This window comes from Dermacentor variabilis, chromosome 4 (assembly GCF_050947875.1).
Source record: "Dermacentor variabilis isolate Ectoservices chromosome 4, ASM5094787v1, whole genome shotgun sequence".
NCBI classification, from domain to species: Eukaryota; Metazoa; Arthropoda; class Arachnida; order Ixodida; family Ixodidae; genus Dermacentor; species Dermacentor variabilis.
The window spans coordinates 52,004,885-52,032,450 of record NC_134571.1 but is presented as its reverse complement, the minus strand read 5'-3'; the positions used below and the strand labels follow the sequence as shown (position 1 = coordinate 52,032,450).

At 46.7% G+C, this 27,566-nt stretch overlaps 1 protein-coding gene across 1 annotated transcript in view; it reads right to left on the bottom strand.

Annotated features, from left to right (window-relative positions):
* The window catches only part of LOC142579139 (uncharacterized), an 87,835-nt gene extending 61,199 nt beyond the window's left edge, over positions 1-26,636 (bottom strand). Inside the window, exon 1 of the mRNA XM_075689051.1 lies at positions 26,554-26,636. The gene's annotated coding sequence lies outside the window, so the exon portion shown is untranslated. The remainder of the gene's footprint in view (positions 1-26,553) is intronic.
* Between the last annotated feature and the right edge of the window lie 930 nt (positions 26,637-27,566).

The window sequence follows — 27,566 nt, the reverse complement described above, 5'->3', positions numbered from 1 at the left end:
CCTGCGGTACAGCCTACCGGTCACCTCCAACCCCTGCTGAACTAACCTGAATACAATCCAAAGCATACAACCCCAAGCCCTCAAGATATGCCTTGGTCTACCGCGTAGCGCGTGAACGACTGGAGTTATTACGGTCGCTCAAGATTACACCAGTCGAACGCACATTACCATTGAAACAATGCGTGCGTGCCTAACACACTTCGCTCTGGCCCCTACCCACCCCCTCGCAAGTCTCCCAGTAGAAAGGCCCCGAACGACATTCAGTGCAACTTTCTTCGCGCATTGTGCCTTTCTCAGGTCAGGTTAGGCACCTGCGGCAAGACCTTCCATTCCTCCATGTTGTGTGAGCCGCACTCAAGTAAACCTTACAATCCCAGGACTTCATAAAAAGTCGGGCTTGCCAGCATCAGCACTCACGCAACGAGAAATACAGCAACTACTGCACACATGTCTTTACTGATGCCTCAACTATATCAACCAGTTTCGATGGCGCTGTAGTTATACCAACAGTGCGAACAACCAAGCCGTTGAAGACTTCCCATATCACTACGTCTAAGCTGCAGAGCTCGCGGCCCTCCGCGACGCGCTTCGTCTGATAAATGCTGAAAATCCACGAGAACGGGCAGTATTCTGCGATTCAAGGCCGGCCTTGCAATCTGTGCAGTCGTTTCTCCGACATGAAACACCGGATCAGCTCACGTGTGAAATCGTGGAAGTAGTCCACCACTTCAGAGAAAAAGGCCATGATATCTATCGCGGCATCATTGGAAATGACGATGCAGATAAGGCAGCTCAGACGTCAAACAAGGAAGATCGCTGCGTCCCCGTTCCTCTCTCAGGAAGTGACGCTGCGAGACAACTTCGCATTCTCGCACACAGATTAATCAAACTTCTTAGTAAAGCTTCAGGCTTAGATGCGAGCTTTGTATAAAACGGCGAATGCACCGCAACTTTTTTACCCATCATTTCTAGCTCAGTTCCAGAAATAACTGGGCAACAGTTCCTGCCCCAGTTCTACATATACTGTGAACACGGCGGCCTAGCGAAATATGTTGCCACCCTTTGAGTGAATATGTTCGGCCTGTAGCTTCCCAGCGTTCGTTACCTATCACGTTAATTTTCCGTCTATAAGTACATGTCGACTTCTTTTAGCAAAGAAAGAAAGAGAGCGAGAGAGAATGCGTGTTCGCGGCTCAGAAAAATTTTGGAACGAATGTCTCAATAAAATTCCCGCGGCGAACAAGGAGCAGTCTTGCCCAGGGACAGACTCGAGCCTCGCAAACACCGGCCAGTGCTGGAGAAGAGCGCACGCCAGCGGCGGACACGCGAAAAAAAAAACAATAATAATAATAAAATAAGACGCGGAAGGTTGCGACCACACGAACGCAGCTACACTAAATGGCTTACAGCGAACCGCGAAATGTTTGCGCTGAAGATTACCTTCGGCCGCACTGAAAGGGCGGCTAGTGACGGCCAGAGGTGATGGCGTTGGAACGGGTGCACCGTGGTTGACGAGGCCGGGATATACGCACGACTGTAGGTGCGGGAACACGCTGAAAACGCGCTGGCGAGGTAGCGGTTGAACTAGTGAACAATAAAAAGAAAAAAAGAAGAGAGGGGAAAAAATAAACGACAGGGAGGGAGAGAAAGAAAGCAAGCCAACAGCAAAGTCGCATCGAGTGAAGTGGTCCGGGTCCGCACCGGGACCAATCAAAAGCCACCACCGTTCTCCTTAACTCCATCTCTGAATACTCGGGAGCGCGTTGGCTTCGCTCGTATACTGCCGACTTGGCAGGTCGAGGTTCGGGGGCAAAGGAACGAAGGGGCCACGAGCCTAGCGGGCAAAAAGCGGGCAGTGCAAGGGAGAGGGGGTAGGCGGGGGGAGAGAGAAGTGCGAAAGGTGATGCGCTGGCTTTCTTGCTGGCTCTGCGGCTTCCTGCACGCTTGCGCGGTTGCTGCAGCTTTTTCACGTGTAACCATCTCCCTTTCTATATCTGTTTTCTTTCCGCTTCTCCGCGGGCCTGCTTGTTTTTCGTCGTTCGACCGCTTGTCCTACGACCTGCGCGTTCGGCGAGCAGATGTAGCGAAAAAAACAGGCTGCCGATGGCTGCCCCCCCCCCCCCCCCCCCACCCCCCCCCCCCCCCCGCGCGCGCCGATATATTGCCGCTATACGAAAGACTCCATTAATATGCTCGTCCTAGAAGGCTCTATACGACGCTCCAATATCGCGAATGTGGCGATGCAAGGCGAACAATATCCGCGGTTGCCACAAAGGAAGGACCTTTATTATTTTCCAATATCTTTCGCTTGCGGATACATGTTTTCCCACGACGTATGTTAAAATAGTTGCTTCATGCATCGAAGTGCTTGCAGCGATGTTTTCATACTAATGCGCTAACGGAGGCTGCATGCAATGCGCGGCTTGCCTCCGTGTGCGATAGTGATGCGTTTGTGATGTGAGTGTTACGAGAGGCCTCGCTCGCGTCTCACCAAAGCCATTTTTGAACTTTGGAGATGATTTCGTTGCATTTTCTTTTCGTGGCGATACCGTTACCGCGACTAGACGCTATTAGTGTCCGCTCTAAATTGTCCTCTTTATACGACGACGACAATGGCGGTTTGTATTTCTATAGCTGCAGGAAACGCTATGAGAATTTGTAGGCACTGTTGGACGTGTAAAAGTTAAGGTGTGAGCAATACTAAATGTATGTGGGGTAACCGTAGGCATCGTGCAAAATTATCAAATTTCTGTCTTTTCTGCCTTGGATATCTGTAAGGTTCTCGACACGTAGCGTGTCATTTCAGAATCATCGGATGCGCATGAAGATGAAACACGTATAGTAACATAGTGTGTCTGCAATATTCTGGATGCGGTGTTCTAGACGCTCTGAGGGCACCGGAGAAATCTTCCACATTGCTCTCAGAGCGTTTAATGCGTTCGTTCTAGCAGACTATTAAAAAAACAACATTGTTGATGTAAACAAACGGCTTTGCATTTCAACTTGTAACATTGCACATGTAAACGGGAGACCCCTCACGCTTACCACCAGCTGCTTAAAATGCAAGGCCTGTCAACATCTTCTTTTTTGGGTCGACTAGCACAGATAGCACAATTTTAGCCCTTGCGATGAATTTTTTAAAGAGGCATACGTTACATGCACGAGAAACGAAAATGCATAATACACTAATTACCAACATTTCACAAATTGGGCATATCTGATTGGAACGTATTGTGAGGCTGACGCCAGTTTTGATATATCAATTCCCCAAAATATGCGATGAAATACACGGCGTTTCATTTAATCTTTTGCTTGCATGCATAAAAAACAGCATTTCTGTTAAAGAAAGTGAAGCAACAGTGTATTTCTACCGCAAAATTGATGGCGCATACCTCGAAACGGGTGTCATTATCAGAACTCGTTCCAAGTCCGCCTCTTCGAGTAATAGACCTCAAGGATAAGACCATTTCCATAACTGCAAAGCTAGCTTTCCTGCGAGGCAGTTTTCTAAGTAACGGCGGTGTGGTAATTTTTTGCAAACAGCGTGTGCAAGCACAGTGTATTATGAGATGAAAAATGGAGGCGTCGTTCTCGCAATGAAACAAGGCGCGAGTGAAAAGTCGCGGCATGTGCAGATTGCACTTCGCCTTCATTATAACGATGATCGGTGGCGCCGTTAATTGGCAAATCTGCAGTGCGGAGAAGCGCGCGCGCTAGAGCATTCGGAAAAGGGGTCTTATCTACCATAGGTGACCTTGAAAATTTTTGGCAGTCTTCGCAAGGAGCCCCGGTATTGTTCAGGAGGAGGAACAAACTTTATTTGTGCACAGCAGATTTGAGACCTACGCCTCTCTACCTAGATGACGGCCTCCAGCCCTTGGGCCCAGGCGGCATCTTCGGCCTGCTGGATTGCCTTGAGTTGGTCTTCCGGTGCACAGCTGAGCAACGCGGTCTCCCACTGCTCTCTGATGTTATTTATTTTATTCTGTGTGGGTGTCCGAGGACAAGCACAAACCATATGTTGTAGGTCCGCCCTTTCTTGAAAGAATCTACATCTATCCGTGTAAAGGTCCGGGTAGTAGCGGTGGTAGGCCACCGGGTTCGGATATGTATCTGCTTGTCAGAGGCGCCATGCCGTCGCTTGCCGTCTGCTCAGCGAGGAGTGTGCCGGGGGGAAATGGGCCCTTCCCAATTCATAGTGTTTGGTGATCTCGTTAAAGCTGGCCATCGGGTCTCTCTCCATTCCCAGTGTTTGTTGCGTGTCACCTGCTCGGCCTGTCAGTTCTCGAGCCAGGTTGTGCGCTATTTCGTTCCCGGGAAAGGAGGAGTGTGCGGGGTGCCCATATAATGTGAATGTCGCGATCTTCACGAAAGTTGTTTAAAATGCTCAGCGCTTCCGGCGAGATTCTTCCTTTTGCATAGTTCTTGATGGGTGTCTTGGAGTCGCTTACTACGATGTTAGCTTCCGTGGAGGCTATTGCTAGTGCCAAGGCAGCCTCCTCCCCCACTTCCGCCTTCCCTGTTTTTACCGTGCCACTAACTCTGCAGTCATTCTCTAGACTCGTAACAACTATCGACATACACTGTATATTTGCGTACTCCGCCGCGTCCCCATAGACCACGTCCTTGGCACTACGGAATCTTTTGTGGAGAGCTCTCGCTCTTGCGTTTCTTCGATCTTGGTGATACTCCGGGTGCATATTTCTGGGAATTGGAGGTATTGATAGATGTTCCCTTATTTTCCTTGGGATGTCTCTCCGCACTCTGTGCTGTGCTTCGTAGGTTATTCCGATGTCATCTAAGACATGTCTCCCCGCCAAACTCTGTGTAAGCCTTTCATACTGCGCTGCTCTCTGGGCCTCAATAAGTTCGTCTAGTGTGTTGTGCACGCCGAGCGCCAAGAATTTCTCGTTTGACTCATTTGCCGGAAGTTCCAAGGCTTGCTTATACGCCCTTCTAATGATGCATGCATAGAGCTTGAGTTAAGGGACCACATATAACAATACGACTGATTACGAATGTTTCTATTAATCGGATGAGATTGTGCTCTTTCATGCCATGGTGCCAGTTGGATATCCGTTTTATTAGTCTGATTGTTTGTTAAACACTATTGTCAAGTAGTCTAATGGTTTCTCCGTTATGGCCGTTTTCGGATATGCGGAGTCCCAGTATTCTCAGGCTCTCCACTATCGGTATCGTGGTGCCTTCTACTGTGACCACAATTCCCGGCTTTTCCTTAACGCTTTCTCGATCCCGGCATGTGGGTCTATAGAGCAGAAGTTCTGATTTTTGCGAGGAGCATCTCAGTCCCTTGTCTCTGATGTCGTCTTCGACCGTGTTTACTGCTGTTTGAAGGATCTCTTCCACATGCCCATCGCTTCCACCGGCCACTCAAAGGGTGATGTCGTCCGCGTATAGGCTGCGTCCGAGACCTTCTATCTTTTCGAGTCTCGCAGGAAGACCGATCATTGCCACGTTGAATAGAAAGGGAGACAGCACTGAACCCTGCGGGGTACCCCTATTACCTAGTTTGAGTGCCTCCAATTTGGATTCTCCAATTGAATCGTTTGCGGTACGATCCGTCACGAAGTCTTTGATGTACGCGTATGTTTTACGTCCTACATCCAGCTTTCGGAGATATTGTAGTATTGCCTTGTGTGTGACGGTGTCAAAGGCCTTAGTTAGATCGAGACCTAGTATTGCCTTGGTGTCTGCAGTCTTCTCACCCGCATCTATGATCTGATGTTTTAGTTTGAGCATAATATCCTGTGTCGATAACTTGAGTCGAAATCCAACTATGGTATGTGGGTAAAGTCCTCCACCATCCATGTATCTCGCGAGGCGTGTGAGAACCACATGTTCCATGAGTTTACCGACGCAGGATGTTAGCGATATGCGCCTTAAGTTCGTCAGTTGCGGTTTCTTTCCAGGCTTCGGTATAAAAATGATTTGGGCTGATTTCAATAGACTTGGAATGCCACCTTGCTCCCAGCAGTTATTCATGTAGTCCGTTAGAGCTCGGAGGATACGTCGTCGAGGTTCCTGTGTGTTTTATTGCTTATCCCGTCTGATCCATCATTGTTCAGTTCAAGATACATAGTGAATTTTAAAGAGTTAATACAAGCAGTCGGGTTCACACCGTCTCAGGTGCCGGCGCAACAACTGCGGATTAGCGCGACGCTCGGAGGCGGTGTGGAGGGGACTGGGAAAAAGAAAACAAAGAAGAAAGAAAATAAAACAGAGTTCACGCAGCTATTCCTTTTGGAAATGGCTTTTATTCCACCATCACCAAAGCTTTCAACAAAGTCTTCATAGAAACTGTTCTCATTTGACATTTGTTTTGTACCGCAGGTACAACACATTCATATCGTTCAGATGTATTCACCTCCTGCGAGCACGGGTCTGTATAGCCCCGCGAGTAAGACACTCGGCTCCTGAGCGTAGGGCCGTGGGTTGGAAAATCGCCACCATCAGCGTTTTTCCTTTCCAACTTAATTTGTTTTGTGCATTATTTTCTTTATAGCGATTCGTCTTACGTAACGCACGGACGGACGGACTGACGGACGGACGGATAGGTTTCCTCGTTGGGCAGGCATAGAAATACTTGCGCATATCGAAACGGTAAGCCCCAAAATTTAATTTCTGACTCAAGGCTCTTGTTCATGTGACGACCTGCTCAATGCACCTCCGGACGAAGCGGTACCCTCGGCGTTGTCTCTGCTTCATTTCTCTCTCTTTTTTTAAATTCCTTAATCTCGTTCCTGCGTAGGATAGCAAACCGGACCCTCTTTAGTTGACCTCCCTGCCATTCCTTCTTCTCCTTCTCTCTCTTGCTCAGTGAATGTCGGAAACGCCTGCTTTTCCGCGAAAGTGCGTGGCGTCACAGTCACGTGACAAAGACCTCGATGTGCAACAACTGCAGTCAGATTGCTAACGACTGCGTGAAATCAGTGTTATAAACTTTTTGTCGAGCCGTGTCATTGAAATGAGATAAGCAACTTCGATAAATTTTTCGCTAAATATTCTACGAAGTCGCTAAAATTGTCGCTAGAACTGTCGAGTGAATAATGTAGGCATTTAGGAAACTGTATTATTGGCTAAGATGGCTTCACACATCTACCGAAACGTTTCGCGTTAACTGTACGCGTCGCATCTGTGCAGGTGAGGAACTCGCAACAAGTTTACCGGCAGTCTGCAGATTACGAATTTTACTTTGCTAACATATTTACAAAAAAGTGTTGAGGACAGCTGAAGTTACATGCCTACCTTCAGATTTGAAGGTGTGAAATTCGGCACAGTTAAAAAAAAATACGTGTAACCTGGTTTTCGTAGCAACCACCGTGGTTGCTTAGAGGCTTTGGTGTTGCGATGCTAACCATGAGGCTGCGGGATGGAATCCCGCTCACGGCGGCCGCATTTCTATGGGGGCGAAATGCAAAAACACCCACGTAATTAGATTTATGTGCACGTTAAAAAAATCAGGTAGTCAAAATTAACCTGGAATCTCCCACTGCGGTGTGTCTCATAATCATATCGTGCTTTTGGCACGTAAGACTCTCTAATTTCTTTCTTTATTTTCGTAGCACAATAGAAAAAGGACAACCGGTCTGTGTTGTGCCTGCTGATTTTCTACTGTTATTTTTTTAAAAGAAAAACAGTAAAAGCATGGTGATTTTTGTAACGCCTAATTTGTGTTCTCCCTTCGCTTGTTTTTTCTGTTATTTCACTGAACTAATCTGTTTATCGTTTCTCCGTAATTTTACCAAAATTCTTATAGTGCATTCCATAAAGGGAGAAACCTTTGCTTTCCTCATGACTGCAGTTTTCATATAGTACGACAAAATCAAATGACGGGATGTGGCTGTAACATGTAATACATGTACATAATAAGCACGCTACGGAGAACACGTGATATATGAACACCCCGCTGAAAGACTAACTGGCTCCAAGACGCCCGGCACTGAGCGAGAGTTCCAAGTAACCGTTCCATGCTCTGATGCGACATGACTCGAAGTGATTGCGGCTGTATCTGATTCAGAAACTAAGACGAATTGGCTCGAGTATACGAGATCCATCTGCGTACACTTTCGTGGCTGATGAAGCTGCACCTAACTGTTAATTGAGAATAGTAAAGAGACTAACATATATTGTTTCGCACACAGTATTGATGAGGATTTTTCCCTTTACCGTATGGGGGCCAATTCCCTTAAAATCAAGACAAATTCTGTATTTGACCATAACAAAGAAAAAATGTTGTTCTTAAAAATAACGCAACCTCTGTTCCTTCCATTTCAAGGTATTTTCCGCTTTTCCTTGTTTTTCCATATTTATTTTCTTTCAGTGCAGTTATTGGCGCTTGTGAAAGGATAAATAAATTTCTCGATACGCATTTGGTCTATTAACTCGGCGATGATAATTGCATGACTTTTATACAAGTCGAAAACTACTTTGCCGCCCTTTGATCTATTTGAAAGCTCCATGCAATATCGATGTTGTCCGAAAGCCTTGAGGAACGGAAGCGCTGCATTCTGATTCGTTTGAACAAACCCAGCCGCTCTGCTATGTGCGCCCTCTTTACAGTTGAACTGTGTTATTATTCACCGGCGGCGTTCTAAATCTCGCAATAAAGTGTATATTGCAATGTTTTGATAATTTAACTTACTTGAACGCGTGCGAACGACCACCAATCAGAAAACACTTAGTGAAACTTCAGCACTCTTAGCCACTAGCTGGCCTTAACGAAGAAGAAAAGAAAAAAACGGGCATTTTGTTAGCAGAATTGGAAGCCTGTTTTCATCGGCGCAATTAACCGTGACGTACGGTCTCCGCCCTCAGAGACCACCGTTGCTTCGTCATTGTCCCAAAGCCCACGCCCCGCACAGTCTATTTCGGCCGTCTATACTTTAGCTGTTGAATAATAAAGTGCGCCCTAGAAAGCTATTTAAGTAGCTGCTTTCTAAACTTCGAAGTCACTAATATGTGGAAACGAGGTGCGAAACTGGGCTAGTTGGTATTTCCATGACGATGCGCAATGTGCGGCCGACAGACAAAGACAAAAAAAAAAGGAACCACGAGGACGCGCTGTGCCCATCATTACCAATATGTTGCTAATTCTTCCGTCATGACCCTAAAAAAATCCGCCCACCACTAAATAGAACGTTGTTACCCTAAGCATGACTAAGATGCTGCTAAATCATGCGACGATGTTGCTAAAATGGCAACAAGATGAGCAAAACGAGAGGAAGGTGAAAACAGGGGTCGGTGTTTTGACAAGTGGACCTGTTTTTTTTTTTTTTTTCATGGCGACGTATGCTCTTCTCGGACAGTACACTGTGTTACCGTAGTCAACCGTGAGAAGTCTGTACTTCACGCCTGATCTCAATAGCACCAGACGCCACACTTGCGCTGAAGCATTATTGAGTGGTGCTAATACGGCTGGTCGGACTCACTTGAACTAACCTGCAAGGTCGAATTCTGTCCGCTGTCAAGAATCTTGAGACGTCGAATGACATTTAATTCGGGATGGGTATATAGGACAATTACGTTGATTGAATTCCCCAACCAACTCGAATGACAGCTGCGCATGAGACGGTGCGCTCAAATAGGATAAGAGTTCAAAAGAAGCAAACGACCTCAGAAGTGGACGCCTTGACAAAATATTATAAATCCATTAAAGCTGGCAGCTTATGCTTACGTAAGCCTGAGGTAGATATCAGAAAACGAAAAAAAAACGAAGTACCCGAAGCGTCTCTAATAGTGTTACAGCGTACGAGACATCAATATCAGAACTGGCATGACTGATGTGCCATGGCAAACGAGAAATGTAAAAAAAAAAAACTCTTTATATGGCACAGTGGAAGAAAGAAACATTCTTGTACTTATTACTTCACTGACTCTCAGTGCTGAAGGAATTTCTAGAATGCTACGTAATGTTTCGTAGAAAAATTCCTTTTTGTTGATAACGTACGTGAGCGATAAAAGAAATCTGCATAGCAATGACAAATTTCCGTGTGACGTTTTCGAGCTTCTACTCATAATCACATTTTATTCAGCTATTCAGCCTGTTCACAACAAGGGAACAATTCTATTTGAAGTTGCGCTTGCAGATTATCTCCGTGAAACAGTTTCGCGACCCTCCGTCTTCTCTAACTGTCAGAGTACAACCTCATCATAAGCATAGTGATTTCAATTCATAATGCCAGACTTTAACTCTCATTTACCGCCATATGGCACAGGAAGACTTTTTTTCACGCGCCGTGCCAACTTAGGTGCAGAGAACGTTTCACGAAAGTGCCACTAGTGACCGGGCGTGCCGTCGTGTTAAAAAAAAAAAAAACTGTAAGCAGGCGTCCTCAGCGATGTGAATATCTTGCTTGATCGTTAAACCAGCCTACTACGGCTACGTCAGTGATGGAATTCAAGGACTAGACGCATCCCGCATGTGCTCCTGTGAGCGATACGGAAAGAGGAATATCAATTTTCATTCAAGAGTACGTAGCAACTCAACTTCTACGTGTGTTCCACTAAGGAAAGATGCTTCCGAGGAAAACTAATTCAACAGGGTACTAAGTTGTGCAGGGGGGTACTACATACTTGAAGACAAAAAAAAAAAACAGTTGTTTTAAACGGGACAATGGTGGAGACTATAGACAAGAGCGCTGTATCCGTCTTCTCCTCTTGTCCCGTTAAAATCGCTGTATCTTGATGATGATGATTGAAGTTTATTGGCACAAGTGCACCTAAGGGCAAAGAGCGCCAGGACATGTCCGCTATATCTTGGCCCAAGAAAGTTACTTGGTGCTCATTGACGCGTCAGACCCGAAAAAAAAAAAAGAAATGGGCACTAACCATCGGTGGTTGGTTGTCTAAGTCGAGTGATAGGTTATCGCTTGGTCTGGTGAGATGTGCTAGATATGCTGCTGCGGATACTTCATGGTTGGCTAGATTGTTTAATGCTATGTAGCGTCTGGGCCCTGTGACGTTGCAATGTGTCCAAAGTCGGCCCACCGTTACAAAGCACATCAAAATCCTCGCGAGGACACAAACCGTGCACCGGTATGGGCGATGTCCAAAACATGGCGTCTATGACGTCTTTCTGGCTCCCGAATGGTTTCCGACCTGTGTCGTTAGCAAAAGCACAGCCTTCGAGATATGTTTCTGTTATCCAGAGAGAGCCGTGGCTGGGGCGCGGATATGAACACCACCTGTCAGGAACTGCCCACCAAATCACCAGCTTTTGTTACAGCGTAGCCGATACTGACCCAGTTTGCTTTGCCGAACAGCCATCCTAACCAGGTTGGGAGAAGAGCCAAGAAAAAGAGCTCCGTCTTAAATTACGAATAACCGTCGTGTGGAAGCAAATTATGCTTTCTCTCGCGTATTGTTACAGGACAGCAAGCGTTCGCCGAATTGTAGACGATGACGTTCTACCTGCGCGAACCATCCACCATCCACTTTGCCTGTGTACTTGTAAATATCCTGTAAATAGCATTGAATACATTCCTCTTCGAATTCCTTCGCGATATTGTTCGAGTGTGGAAGCCGTCGGTTTGAGACGTGTATGGCTCGGAATCAGCGCGTTCGCGTTGAACCTCTGTAGCTGCACGCGGGTTCATGGAATTGCGCACGCCCCCGGTTTATGCACATACTGTCACAGTTGCCTTGCCCTACTTCTCCCCCTTCGGAATGGCCAGAAGTCCGGAATATGAAGCTTGCAGAGATAACGAGACGATTGTGCACCTTCTATGCGACAGTACTAGGATTGGTGCATGAAGAAAAGCGCTCTGCACCACGGTCGACTAGCTTGACAACCGTCCCCTCAAGGAAAACAATATTGTTAGGCTGATACTAACCAACCGGATATCACCCCATCTGGTTAACCTCCCTGCATTCCTTTTTATTCCTCTCTCACTCTCTCTCTCTCTCTCTGAGTAGTTTTCGTATGAAATGTGGGGGTAGGCAAACCTCCCGGAGTTCGTCTGCGATATCCCGACGTGAGCTGTTCGAGACAGCTTTCTCGCGCACAAGCTGCCGTATATGCGCAGGCTTTTCGTCTTTTTACAGGTGTGCGGCGAAGACAAGACTTGCATGCGTTAATGCCGAGGGACGGTGAGGCACGACCTCTTTTCGCAGCGTGTCGAGAGCTCACGCGTGTCAAGCTGTTACATTATCGAGCAAGTCACATTGACCGGGGCAGCGCCTGAGGTGGACCACGCGGGTTCAAGTGTCAACAAGCTATACCGTTTCGTACATCTCTAGCTTCACGTCAAGCGGGGCTTAATTATCGAAGCAAGGCGAGCGGCTCGCTAATGACATGTTCAGCGCAAAACTTTCCAATTAAGATGGGAGATTATATGCGCACAAACTGTAAATCGTAGGAGATTTCGTGTTTAAATTATCTAAAACGTTATAATGCTGTGCCGTTGTTACTGCTAGAGTAATTTCGCCGTAGATGAGCTCTGACAGCGGCTGCGCAACACGCTCTGCTTGAGCCGCATGGTACCTTCGCGTGTAGAGGAAGCTTACTGCAAAACTATTCACGAGCTTAAACTGGTAAATAAGAAACCACGTTATTAAGAAGTCTATTGAAGTTTAAGTGCCCGATTGGCCGGGTGAAGAACATTTCGCGCAGTCAGCCCGAAAGAAAGCCATGCCTTGACACGGGCACCTTTGAACATTGCACTTTCACGAAACATTACACATTACCATGAGAAATTACACTTTCCAACAAATAGGCGTAAGCTCCTCCTCCGAAGGTGCTCATTGTAGAAAGAGAGAGGAAAAATTGGTTTCTCCCAATTTTTGGAGGAATTGGTCATCATACGAAAGTGAATCGTGTATTCTAAAGAACCAATACGAGCTTCGTTGTACATGCAGAAGTCCATAAATGGGCACAGTCTTTTTTTCTTTTTTACAGCAGTTTCACTCCAAGGATGAAGCAACGACAGCAATAACCAGCACGCAATACCAGTGCTGCTGCGCGCTTAAACAACACTGCCGTTGTGAGCAGGGGTCATGGGTATATATATCAGACGTGTCGAAACCGTAGACGTGACGAGTCTATATATGTGGTGAAACCGCACGGCGTGTTTTGGGCGAGCGAAAACGCTACGCGTGCCAAGCGCCCGCGTCGCTGCGGACGCGAGAGCACCCGCACGAAGCAAATGAAGACGCGGTGCGGACGCGCTACGTGCATCTTCATGCGGCCGCAGCAGAAAGCGCTTGACGGCCGCCATCCTGCCCGCCCGCCGAAGTGTTCCGCCTACATGATGCGCGGACGGCCACGACATCTGGTGGCGCTTTCGACCATTTCACTTTCAGCTCACAAAACGGCAAACATGCACGCATTTTCGTACCCCGAACACCGCGTCACAACACGAGGGGAGTGGGGAACAGGGCGGCCCATGAGGCGAGAAAACTGAAGACCGCCATCGCAGCCGTGAAGTGAGCCCGTCCCTGCTGGACCACACCTATAGCTCCCCGCAATCCGTCGTTGTACCAGATCACGAGATTGCCCGGATGAAACACGAGAGGAAGGCTCTACTACGGGAGTCCATTCCTAGCATCCTTCCTCCCCCTGCCTCTCGCCTTCCCAGAACAGCCCAGGTTCCCATCCACAAAGCAAGAGCTAAGGCATCTATTACACCGGATGTTCTGAGCAAGTGGAGAGGAACACAAGTGGAATGCCCCAACTGCCCTGCAATCAACGTCGATCTCAAACATATGATCTGGTCCTGTCCTGCCACAGCCACCCTCAGGGACAAGCACACCCGACCTCTAAAGGTGGCATCGTACGAAGACTGGGTCGCACCGCAAGCAGATGCCACCAGAAGAATTAACGCTTTGCTGTCCTTTGCGAAGGAGGCAGGCATCCTTCCTTTCACCTGATCCCTTACACCTGTCTTAGGCCACGGGCCATCCCTTCTAATAAAGGTTTCAATCAATCAATCAAACGGCAAAGCATAGAGCCACTCGCGCGGATGCCACGAGACTAGCGAGACGATGATTGTGTGGCGCACCCGCATGGGACAAATTATCGATGCAGCTCGGCATGAAACGCCTTCGTGTTAAAAGAATGCAGACGGATTGTATTCTGCAATCGGGGAAGCAAGTCGTTCATGCATAACCTTTACGCGCTAGAGGTGTTTCCCTGATTCATTCGTTCGTTTACATAATAATCGCCATCGATCGACGAGACTGAATATGTCGGTGACAAAGTATAAACCTGTATAGGTATCCTACGAGAATACCTCGTCTTATGCTTTGTCACCTAAGTTTTCTTCTGATATTTTAACATTGCATCAGAAGAACGTGCAAGCGCAAGCGTAATTGCGCTTCTTGAGATCCCCATCCTTTGTGAACGCATCTGATTAGAACTCCCTTCCTGTTCCTTCTTATTTTGTCTCCCTCTCTCTCTATTTGTCCTCTTTCAAACCTCTATTTCCTCCACACCAGTGCAGCACAGAAATAAACTGGAAACTCGTATCTGATTTTGGGAAGTTATCGCAAGAAAATACGGGAGTTGAAGAAAGGTACAACAGGAAGTAGTTCGTGTTGTCCCTTTCTTCGAGTCCCGTGTTTTCTTGCGGTAATTCCCAAAATCATTAATAAAGAGCTGGCCTATACACCCACACTCTACTCGTATATCTGGTTATCCTTCTTACCTTTCCTCTCTTTATATCTCTATCTTGTCCAGCTCTCCAAGAATTAACTTCCTTTATAAGGAAACCGAATCAGAGCAAGCATCTGTTATTTATTTATTTATTTATTTATTTATTTATTTATTTATTTATTTATTTATTTATTTATTTATTCCTCAAATGCCCCTGGGAAGGGGTTTTACATGACGGGTGGGCTGCTTCAAAGAAAAATGTGTTCGATGGCAGTCCTGAACGCAGTCGCACTGGAGTGGTCCGCCGCTTCTTCAGGCAGATCATTCCAGTCTCTCGCTGCACGTATAAAAAACTAATGAAGTTGGGATGATGTGCGCGCATGCGGGGGTTACATTGACTTTGAATGATTGGTCCGGGATGAATGGCGGTGAGCTGGCGATTTGACCTTGTTACCAATTGGGGCATGATAAAACTTGTGATATAGAATAAGCCTGGACACTTGACCTCTCGTTTCTAGTCTAGGAAGATTTGCATTAGATTTTAGCGCTGTGATAATAGTATATGAAGAATAGTCACGGAAGATAAATCGGGCTGCACGGCTTTGGACAGATTCGAGCATGTTAGAAAGGTTAGTATGATGAGGGTCCCAAACTGAGCATACGTATTCAAGTTTGGGCCTTACCACAGATTTGTAGGCAAGAGTTTTTACCGAAGGAAGCGCAAATTTCAGATGTCGCCGGAGAAAGCCTAAGATGTGGTTAGCCTCGTTAATTATTTTAGCGATGTGAGAGGACCATGAAAGATCGTGCGTTAAAATAAGCCCTAAGTATTTATAACAGGTCACAGATGATATTATTGAATTACCTAAGAGATATGAGGATGCTGCATAAGATGCCGACGATTGAAAGAGATTCATGAGGTTTTATTTACATTTAATGACATTAATCATGTCTTACATCCTTTTTCAACTGTTTGTAATTCACGCTGCGGGACAGGGATAGCTGAGCTATTGTTAATGGGTCGGTAAATAACACAGTCGTCCGCAAATAGGCGTAGACACGTCATTAGGAAGGTCATTAATGTAGATTAGAAGAGAATGGGGCCAAGAACAGAACCTTGAGGAACCCCAGAAAGCACAGGAGACAGAGGAGATGAAAAGTTATTTGCAAAAACGAACTGTTGCCGGCCTGTCAGAAAACTGCGCAACCAATTATAAATTAGGGGATTGAGATTCATGACTGAAAGTTTCAAGAAAAGACGGTTGTGGTGTACCTTATCAAAAGCTTTCTCGAAGTCTAAAAACAATGAGTCTACGTGTACATTAAGGTCTAATTCGGAACTGATGTTATTTATATAGAGTGCAAGTTGAGTATCGCAAGGTAAATTCTTATGAAATCCGTGCTGACTATGATGAAAAAAGTTGTTAGAAATTAGAAATCTCATGATGGTGGGAAAAGATGACATGCTCCATGCATTAGTTTGGAACAAACACTGGTAATGGAAATTGGCCGGTAGTGAAGACATGACGTTGAAGAAGCTTTTTTGGGGACTGGAATGATCTTACCTGTCTTCCAGTCCTGCTAATCATGATGATCAAAATCAGCAATAGGAATGAATGCCGGGATTATGTGACAGGGGTCCCGTTTTCTGGCGAATACGAAACACGCTTAAGCATGACGGTGCCACTCAACGTGTTGTTGCACATTCGGCATGCCTTGTTAAGGCAAAACAGGACACACTACGCGACCATCGATTGTCAAACTGTCGGGAATTCATCACTGAGCGAAGCGTAACTCAACACTCAGGAAGTAATTAATGGTTCTTCGCAGGCATTACATAGAGGAGATGCAGCTATTAATTATTTACAGGCGTCTCCGATTACATGCGGACGCCGACGTAGCTTAGGGTGAGTGGGCACGTATGTGTAAGCTGACTTCCACGCAATAAGACACTTTGTGGGGGAAGTCCGCTTCTCTCTTATTCCTTTCGTTTACAGACATAAATGCCTATACGGCATTTATGTATACACATGCTTCCGAAAAACATTATCGTGGAAACAGTACACGGCGAGATAGTGATTTGAAAAATGAGGTGTTCAGAAAACATATAAGTTAGGGAAAACATATGTAAGCTACTGCTCAATTCGTGGGAACGCTGCTTAAATCTAAGTCGTATCAAAAGCATTCCGAATGTTGTCAATTACGAGCCAAATGTTGTCGGGACAGAAAAATCGGAAAGGTTCTTAGTTGTCGCCTGACAATCCCAATTCTATGACGCGATTATTACGAAACCATTTTATTTATTTTTCTTTTCGTTTTTCAGTGCAATAGCTGACCTTCGTATTCTACTCGTGTTCGTCAAAGGCGCGGTTGTTCGCGGGAATTATCGTATTAAAACGTGACAGTGACGAGAAAAAGCGATCCCGTAGGTCATATGCAAAGAAGGACAATGTGGAGGTTACATTGGTCCTCACAAGTAGAACGCTTACGTTTACATTTATGTAAATAGTACGTAACCTTGTACGTTGATCTAGACGTTGATCTAAACAAAATATTTTTTGTTTGGAATAAGAAACACTCTGTGATCCCGCGTATATCTCCGGGCATTAGATATGTGGTCAGTCTTGAAGTACTTCCGTATCAAGTGAAGTCATCTATCATTAAAACAATCCGTCCGCCTGCCTTCGAGGCATTTCCGCTCCTCTTGTCCCAACCACGGCAATTTAGGATCCCATGTAACGGGCGTGCAGGCAAGCGCTTTGCACAGGCAATGCAGTTCCCACACAACAGAAGTTGCACAGAGACGTTCGCATTCAAATAATTTAACACGTATCTCGTTCTTGTCTATCGTATCGGCGACTTTATAGCTCATCAACAGAGCCCTCGGGAGACTTTGCCAGGCAAATGAATAAAACATGTTTGCGAAGTCGTCAAGAGCATCGAAACCCCTGCACTTCCTACACGTGGTTTCAGCAGGTGCTGAAAAAAAAGGTTTATTTTTTTGTGTGTGCTGTACCAACCAACTTTGGATCCAGAGCATCGCAAAAAGAAAAAAAAAACGCGTCTACATACCATTTAGACGATTTTACCGGTCACATTTTTCGGCGGTTGGCAGAGCAGCCGAGGCTAGAACTTATGCCTCCTGTGCCCAAACATGTGAACACGCTCAGAGCGACTTCAGGCGTTCGAACGGCCATCGAGGGAGACACAAGTGTTGGATACTGTCTTGATTACGTGCATATGTAAGCTAGCACAAGGCGGCACGACTTAAGTTACGATGTTTGCGCGCCCGTGTTCGTTTTTTGAGACCTTCAAGGGTTCTTAGAAAAAATATTTCCTCGCAAGCGTGCTGTCACTACACAATCGTTGCTGAAACAGCGCAAAAAAGCGTGCAAAAATTGACAGAGAGAGAGAGGGAGAGAGAGAGAGAAAAGCAGGGAAGTTAACCAGCGGCGAGTTTCCGGTTTGCTACCCTTCATTGGGGTGGGGTATATAAGAGTTGTAAATACGACAAAGAGCGAGAGGAGAAAAAAGGAAGAACAAGAAAGAAGAAAAAGAGAAAAATACACAATATAAGTGGACAAGACAAGCGCTGCACTAATAATGGAATTTTTTTTAACGACGTGGAATAAAAAGAATGATCAGTATCATAACGCCGGGTACATGATCGATGCAAGCTCCACAGAAAAAAAGAAATGAAGGGTCAACAGACGAACATAATAAAGAACTAGAAAGAGCACAAGGACCGAGATGATTTCCGCCAGAGAGCCTGATAAAGCGTCTTTATTTGTCCAAAAGCACAACCGACGCCTGGAAAACGCCACCATGAGAGGCAACTATCTACATCAGTGAAGCTTCTTGAATAAAGAAATACGTCTTATCACGCGCTCTCTGTCAAACTATTTCAGCTGTGTTCCTTCGTGTTTTTCTTTAAATCTTTACTTTTTTTTCCTATTGGCGGCGGTTGCGTCGTACGCACAGCGATATGAGACTGCTTTTGATCTTTCTTATTCTATGTTGCCTAAATGTATTTTTCGTTACTGGGGCAGTGTTTGTACTGTTCATAGTCTCCGCTTTTTCGCGCTGTTTGCCGCTTCAGCTAGGTATATATATATCAGCTGGTCAACTTTTTTGTATTTCTGAACGTTCCACTACATACGTGACACCCCCAAACCTCGAAAACTGAGATTCCTCCAGCTTTAGATACCAAGCCGAGTTCGCATGTGTCGCGTCAGTTCCAGAGATCGCTAGCCCTCTGAGACCGCGACTAGAGTTATCCTTTGGTTAATTGATTGGTTGGTAGGGCAGGACACTCAGTGAGGCTATGAGAAAGAGGATGGGTGGAGGGGAGGGTGGCTGCGTATTAAGTTTGACCGCATGAAGTTCTTTAACCTGCACATGCACCAAAGTACACAAGCAGTTACACAAGTACACAAGTAGTTAGTATTCGGGGATGAGTTGTATCTATGTTTGCAGCTGCCTGCCTAATGTTAAAATATGGTGGGCTCCCGAGGATTCAGATATTCTGAAAGATCAGGCTACTGCCGGGGAGTACAGCAAAACCTTAAAGCCTTAGGTCAGCTCAGGATTAAGCAGCAGCGGCCTGGACACAGTTGCAGCGGACAATACGCCGCCTTCCACCAGGTTTGAATGAAGGTGAGTCAAACATTATCCGCATTGTGGTTGCGTCTATAGTTCTGTTGGCATCGCTGACTTATACATTCACGTTCATTACACTGTTACTGCCTATACTCTGTCACGAGTGCGCAGATTAGAACATGGTGCGTCATTTCAGTTACGTCCACAGTGATTCTGCACAGTGATGACTGGTCGACTTGTGATTCGCTCGGAAGAATAGCAGCTGACATTAATTTCGTTTATTGGTCTGAAAAAGCGCGCCTGGGGCTGGAGTTTATCGGAGACCTTGGCATAGAAAAATGCTTTGTCGCAACCAAGTTTGCTTAAACTTACGCAGAGTTTTAAGGAAATTCCGTGCCAGAATCCAGAAAATGGAGCTAGTCAAACGTCTACAGCGCACAACAACATTGAGCTTGCATGTGATTTGATTATGAAGAGTTCTGCTTTATGACATATAGACATAGCGAGTTGAAATGCTTTGGGTGTTTTCCACACGGCCTAGCGATGAAAAGAAAAGGAAAAAAATAGGGGAAGGCAGCGCCGTCGAACATCATCTCTGCCAGATTACGTGCAAACCCACCGCATCTCAGCGCACACAGACGCCGGTGTCTTTCATTCCCGGACAGGTTGCTTGACGCAGAGCGAACACTCAGCGCTGCGTATGCATACACATACTGTCTGCGCGCTTGGTTTTGGCCCAGCTGTTGCCCGATTTGCCTACCTTATGGCGCTTCGGGTCGCTGTTCTACGCGTACGACTCGTGTGCAGGCGCCATAAGTAATGCTCGTCCGCGGACAGACTCCAGGAGAGCCGTCTTCCGACCGGTAGGTGGCATCGTTACATCATTAGGAAGCCACCCCTGGAGGTATAGCTTTGCCTCCCTAGGTAGCAGCTCACCGGCGCTTGCATAGAGAAATTTGTTTCGCTTGATCGCTGACCGTCGGTGGCTTGAGCTCGATGCTATCTGTCGCCGTCTGCCTCGGGGCCCGCGTCAAACCGCAGCATGTACTGGATGGCGCTTACGTTGATCGTAACGATGTTGTTCGATGCAAGGTATACGTGTTATCGCTTCGTAAGGTGCCTGCAGGCTCGCTTTTCACTGTACGTTGCTCGTCGTCATTAACACCGCGCTGAATGCGCCCGTTCTCGTTACATCAACGAAGCTGTGTGAAGCATTCAGTTGAGTCATTATTTGGTAGAGGGACTATCCTAAAATGCCGAGTGCTAAAGGCACCGTTCTTTGCCATGGGCTTGCGCGTTATATACTTAATTTTCTTTTTTTTTTTGCGTCTAAACGCAATTGATATTGTTTGGCCGATAATGGCAGCAGCATTTAGGTTTTCATCGTTTTTAGGGACCCTTGCGTAGAGTTCCTTTAGTCAGCCGGGATGTGCACTCTTTCAGCAATATAGTTGTGGCATAGGATACCACGTAAAAAAAGAAGAAAAAATAATCTTTTGTTTAGAACACATTTTAACCTGGAAGGCAGTGTGACAATGGGCCCTATGACGCAAAACTATTCCAATCTGTTTTTTATTCCAATCTTACGTCAAATTTACGTAACCGCCGACGCAACCATCCGGCGGCGACCCGCAGCGTTGTCTGAACAGCCCAATCAAACGCTCTCATCTCCTGACGTGAAATTTACATAACCGCCGACGCGGTTACCCGCGTCGGTTACGGGCGGTGATCCGCAGCGTTGTCTGAACAGCCCAATCAACTACTCTCCTCGTTTATAGGAGGTCACATTTCTTTGCTTTCAAAACAAGTAACATTGTCTCCGTTGAGCTGTTTTTCTTATCTAATTGGCTGACGCGAGGCGAGGAGCACGCTCAAGCGGAGAAGGTTTCGATGGTGCCGAGCCAGCGCAGTGAAAATAGACAACCGGATGAAGAGGGTGGTGCCAGCGTCTGCGACTGGTCCGCTTCCCCTTACTTAGCTTGCGGTGGCCGGTTGAAAATCGCAGCTGCGTGCAACGGACGCTTAAGAACGCCTCTAAAACGGATTCTCAGCACGAAAGAGTTGGCCGAGAGATCTCGTAAACGTGCCGAAAGGGCTCTATAACATTATACTCCCACGCAAAAAGCTTTATAACATCGATTTATTTGCTTATGATATATTATACGCAAATAAATCCATCCTCTTCGGCGGGTTCCATTGGCCAATGCCTGAGCGATGAGCGGGCAGCCGTGTTCTGTTCCTTTGGGAACGGGGCCTGTCTCCGGCTCTTCAGAAAAAAAAAAATTCAGTTTTGTTCGGCATATTAATGCACCTTTAACGCGTACACGTCACTTTTAAGCGGTGAGTTTTCGCAGTTTTATGATGTCGCCTGACAGACAGGCGAAGTGGGCCCGCCCGACAACTTTTAACCAATAGCATGAGGGCTAATTGCGAAAAGGCATCGAACCAGAAATAATTCTATTTCTTTCGTTCGATCTAACCATGTATAATCTGTGTGCATACGTCGTATAAGATGGGGAACTATCGCAGTTTTCATGACGTCGTTTGACAGACAGGGGAAGTGGGGGTGGCGCGAAAATTCTTTGACCAATCGTGGAGGGCTGATTGCAGAATTAGAATAGAAAAGTTTGGAACAGCTTTACGTTATAGCGTCCAATCTGTCATAATGATTTATTCTTGGATCCTGCCGGCAATGTCACTAACTCGTTAATAACATTTAGGCCCGGTACCTTTTCTTGGCACTTTCTCAACTTTAGTTTACGTTTAATGCAACTACCAAAGTTTCGTTCCTCTTGTGGCATTTTACGTCGAGCGAATGACTTAGATTACGTCTTCAATTGTCGCTAAAGAATTTTTTAAAGCGAGACCTTTGCTGGCCGCGAACTTGCGATTTCGCCGTGGCGGTGCTCCGAGGAGGCACATGTCGTCACACCGCGTTCCTCGCCACACCACGTTCCTCGTCGTTGCGCTCGCCTCCGCTCGCTTCGCCAGCTGCGTCGCATGCCTGATAACATGTCGGAGGATTGAAAAGAGAGCTCGCGTGCGCCGCAACCACAGTTGAGGCGGCAGTATGGACGGCGACAATTCTGATAAGCAGGAGGAAGCCTGGAATCGTCATCGGAACGAGACGAAGAGGAAACGAATTGCGCAGGAAACAGACGAACAGCGCGCCGAACGACTGGCTAAACGCCGCAACATAGCTAGACAACCAGACTAACCTGGACTTGCAATCAAGATTAACCAAGGCTAACCATGCTATCTTAGCTTTCGCTACGTATATCCTGGCATAGCCGATCTAAGCCACTGCCAATTTTATTCTATCTCAGGAGCGAAATCAATCAATCATTCATTTAATTACCGGTAAAATATTTCCAGAACCTAAGGTTACCTCAAATAGCCATCCAAATCTGCCAGCACATCAGTTTGAATGGCTTTATCGGTGAACTTGCAAGAATTAAATATCAAAATAATAATTTAGAACTGCATTGCCTTTTGTAGCGAAAGCAGATGGGCATGAATACTGCAGCCTAGTTATGTGCTGTATAGATTTTCGCATCGCTTAGATTTTCTACACATATAAAAGAAGCACTTAGCATATCTGTGACTTGAGGCTTGCGCTTCAAAGTGTAGGCGGCATATGCACAGACAGCTTTTCTCTCGAACAACACCCTGTGCCCAAGCAGGTACGTTACATATATTTACTAGGATTTCCAAACATGCTGAAGCTTTTGCCAGCCAACTTTCTTTAAAAGTGAGAAAATACTATTACGCTGTGATAGCGAACGGCGAACACGACGTTTGTCTTTGAAGCTCATAATTATGATGACACGAAGACGACGCGTCCTTTTTTGAGAGAGAAAGGGGAGGTCGCAGCCTCGAGAGGACAGTGTAAGTTCAACCGCTTTCTAGACACCTGCATGTATATACTTGGCGGAGGCAGGGGAATGACTGGAATCATAGACGATGACAGGTGGCTACGACAATGAGTGTGCTTGGCGACGTCTTTGGTAAGCACGTCGACAGAATGCCGCAAGCAGAGAAAATCTGTCAATGCGATGCTTGTTGGCACCGCTCCCACTGCCCAACATTTCACGGGCAAATCGTAAGCAAAGAGGAAAAGACGAGTGACAAAGTGAAAGAAATGGTTAATCAGGAATACGCCGGCGTCGAAGGTAAAGAGGAAATTGAAATACGTTACCAAGCGTCTGCCACAAAACAAGTCAAGGTCGACGAAAAGCTGCGATACGTGTCGGAGTTGAGAGCGTTCCCTGACGGAGCAAGGAGAGAATCGCTCTTCCAGGGGACCTAATCTGCAACAATCAATTCGACGATACTGTTGCCTTCGCGTGACGTAGTGCTCAACCAGCCAATCAGCTCGTCCGATATTGCTCAATTAGCCAGTCAGCGCGAGCCTGACGGTGATATTATTGCCGAGGCGATACTTTCGCCGAATGTGACCATCACAGAATACGTCCCTAGGATGGCAAAACGTGTGAAGGGAAACAGTGTTCGCGAGAGAGTACCGTTCTTACTCCATTGCGCAGTCTACTCAGCTCAATGAAGCGGGCAAGAGCTGCGATCCGTACCGAAGCTTTACTTGACAAAGCAAGGGTAGTCGATGTTCCAGGACAGCGAAAAAAGAAGAAAAAAATGCGACATGAAAAATTTGCGTTTGCGAGACGTTTGCACCGCTGCACCATTGCTCTGTCATCGACTCTTCAAACCTCTCGGCTGAAGGAAGCGCGCGAATGGAACACGCTTCGAAGATCCCGATGCCAGGAGCGTATTTGCTAGTCTAGAAACCGTGATGCCTGAAGGTGAGGCCAGCTTTACGAATCTATGTCTGAAAGAGACGTCCTTAGAGGCAGTGAGTTGCCATGCCCAGAGTCTCTGTAACATGTCCCGCCACCCCCATTATAGGCGCCCCGTTGCAATACTCTTTCACAGAGTTTAAAGCAATCTTGAAGCTGCATTCAGCCTCGCTAACCTCCACAGATTTTACGCTAACGTACTGTCTACCGATTCTTTAACAGTACCGCGCGAGCGTCGACTGGCTGGCCAGTCAACGCCTTCTATAACAGCGCGAAATGACAAGATCAGCAAGAGTAGCGCATGCGCACCAAGTTCACTGGAAATACAAGTTTCGTCTGCTAGGTTCTTTCCACAAGCACGGCACAGTCACTAGCACGATTAACTCGGTACAAGCTCCTCGGCTTACCGGAGATGACTGCTTCCAGTGGACTTGGTGCGCATGCGATGCTCTTGCTGATCTCGTCGCTTCGCGCGGTTAGAAGGCGCTGACTCACCGGCAAGTCGCCCTCGCGCGCTACTGTTAAAGAATTGGTCGACTGTACGTACTTCCCTTACGAACGCACTGTACATCTCTTGCTTTCTTAACTTCCTCACTGGCGTACCTACATTTATGGGTCAAATTCGCAATCCTGGGACCCAACTTCGAAGAGCGTCCGTGGTATACAATACTTCAGCACACCTTACGGATCTGCAGGAGGTCCAAACATAATCGAGCACAATAAAGGCATGGTTTCTTCTATAGAAACCGGGCGCCACCACTTCTCGCATCCGGCAAATAAGGAGTAAGAAAGCTAACTCCCCATTTATATAAATATACTCCCGTAATCCCATTCCCTTCCCGGTGTAGGGCTTTACGCGTCCCTCACCGCGTGTAAGATTTCCGCGCGGCATTTGCTCTTACCAGCCTTGACGAGCTTGCAGCCTCCTCGTGTTTTACGCTTTGTTTGAAATGGACGACCTTTTGTTTATTTTTTTTTTGGCATCCGGTCCCTTTATTAAAGGCCACTACGTTTTGATGACAAGATTTTCCATCACGGCGCCATCGCTTCCTACGAGCGCTTTCCAGTGCACTTCCTTTTCGGACAGTGTTTGAACAGATGCTGAGACACACGCTGTTTCGATAGCGATCGGACACTCGCGGGAAGGCTGTTCAGATGTGGGCGAGACTTTCCACATCTTTTGCTTTGTGTAGATGCAAATATTTAGTGTATAAACGTTCGCAAGAAATATTACAGACTGTCAGAATGAGCGTGGTTTCTTTCGTTTCTAGCCATTCCCTTAAAACCCTACCGCCCGTCGGTTTTCGCAGCGATCGGTTTGTGAAAGTGACGAACGGCAAGAAGAAACGAAGTAGAATGAAAAGACTATACCATCTCGTTTCTCTCTTCATGTATACCTGCCAAACTACGTTCCACGCGTACTTTAGCTGGTGTGGTTACTGGTTAGTAGTAGCAGCTTGTATCGTGCGAAGGGATCCAAACAGCCGTAGTTCAAATGCGAGAACATTGCCTGAAAAGAATGAGTTGCGTCGAAAGCGTGGTCCCCAATATATTTCGGAGTGCTGCTTCCGATAGCGAAAAAAAAAAGAACATTCGCTATTAATTGAAACGGTTAAAAAATGCTACTGTCAAAACAACACGCCCGGAGATGCCGATTTCGCCACCTTCCAGCGAAGGCTATTCTCGGCTCGACGACTTACCTTTGCAAACAATAAATAGAAAGAAAGGCAATACTCAATTCGGGCATGCTAACTATCAACGCCTGTGCTCGTTCTACTGTCCCAAGATAGGCAACCCCTATTGAATTTTTATATACGCTTTCTATCATGCAGTAAGACAAGAAACAAAGTCTTCTCGGCAACAAAGCGTTCTTTAAAACTCAAGCGACGTTTAAGTTTGTCGCACGAAAACGCTGTACGAATTCGGTTCGACGAGAGCACAACGTTATTTCTATGCTGTCCACCAAATCTGATGTAACTCTTCTTTTTTTCTTTTGAGAAAATGACGAACAAACAAAGAAGAGGTCTGACTGACGACAAGAACAAAATTACCTTTTGTGTATTATTCCTTCATCTTTGCTGTGCTTCGTACGACGAAGGATAAACTAAAAACTTCAACAGTAACCTTACTTTAACCCTCAACGTCAGTGCTTACCTGTTATTCAAGCGAAGAGTACTGAAGGCTATCAATTATGAGAAGTCTGTTATAGGGAACCACAGAGAGACAGAAAAAAAGAGAGAAAGAAATACAGCACACCTAGAAGTTCAACATAGGGCTTACCTATCTTCTTCTCTCCTTAAAGTCAGCTTGCCTGTCGTGCAAGCAAAAAGTACTGAACGCTGGTTTGTTATAAATTCTTGCTCACGGGCGATAAAAAAGAAGCCTCAAACTTCAAGATAGAAGATAGCTAACTTTTCTTTCTTTTCCCTCTCTCTCTCGCTCTTTGCGTCGCTGTTTACCTGCCCCGAAAGCTAAGCGTACAAAGCTTTCACATTTTACGAATCTGCTCGAGGAAGTTTCAAAGTCACTCACCTGAGGTCTCGGTGCCAAAGTGGCCCGTCGCGTGCGGATGCCTCTGTCTCTCTTGGGGCGCGTCGCACACTACGGTCACGAACTTTCGGGGTCGGGTGGAGAAGTTTCTGTGTGGAAGTGGCGTGCGGGGGGACGGCTGTCGGAGTTGCGGACGCGCACAAGTTGGGCCCGGATGCGAGCTTCGATCGGAAAGCGCCTCCTCTCCACGGACCGGCGGTTTGGTGGTGGTTCTCGGTGAGCGTCTCGGTGCAGCTGACTGGTACTGCTCCTTCTGGTGGTGCTTCTCGCGAGTGTGTGTTGTTCTTGCTGGTGCTTCCGCAGCTGAGGCGCTCTTCCAGGTGCTGCGCGCGCCCTCCTTCGGACGTAGGTGGCAACTCGCGTTGAATCCGAGTTCGACTGGCTCCGCTACGCTTTATATACGCGTCCGGCTATCGGCTCCGGAGGGCTGGAAAGGGATGGAAGAAAGAAAATATACGTATATATCGCGCACTCTGGCGTGTGGGACGGCTTCAGAACCGCGCGGAAAGCTTGGGAGGCGCGCGCGCTGACGTCATTGGAGGCGCCGGACTGCGATTGGTGGACAGCGCGCTCGTATAACTCTCGCCGCGCAGTGGATCTCTACTCCTCAGCGCATCGGTCAGCGGGCGCAGAGAAATTTAGGCGTTGTACGGGGGTGGAGGGGGTCGGCCTCTCCCGTCACCCCTTTGATCTCTAATCGTTGGCTGTGGAAAGACGTCGATCACCATTTCTTCTTTGTTCCGTTGCTTCCAGACGCCATTGTGAAATAAGCTTCACGCAGTATTCGCAGCAGAGGCGAGATAGGGCCTCTTGTTCTGGATCACTTTGAGCGCCAAAAGTATTTGAAGCAATAAATTGGTGCAAGAGGCGTTTCACCAAACCTTCCCCATAGACGACTGCTCAGTAGCAAAATCTCATCACGTTAACGCTGACATCAAGCGATTAATATTTGCTTACGACCACAGTTACTACTGTGAATGTTGACTGTCCTAATG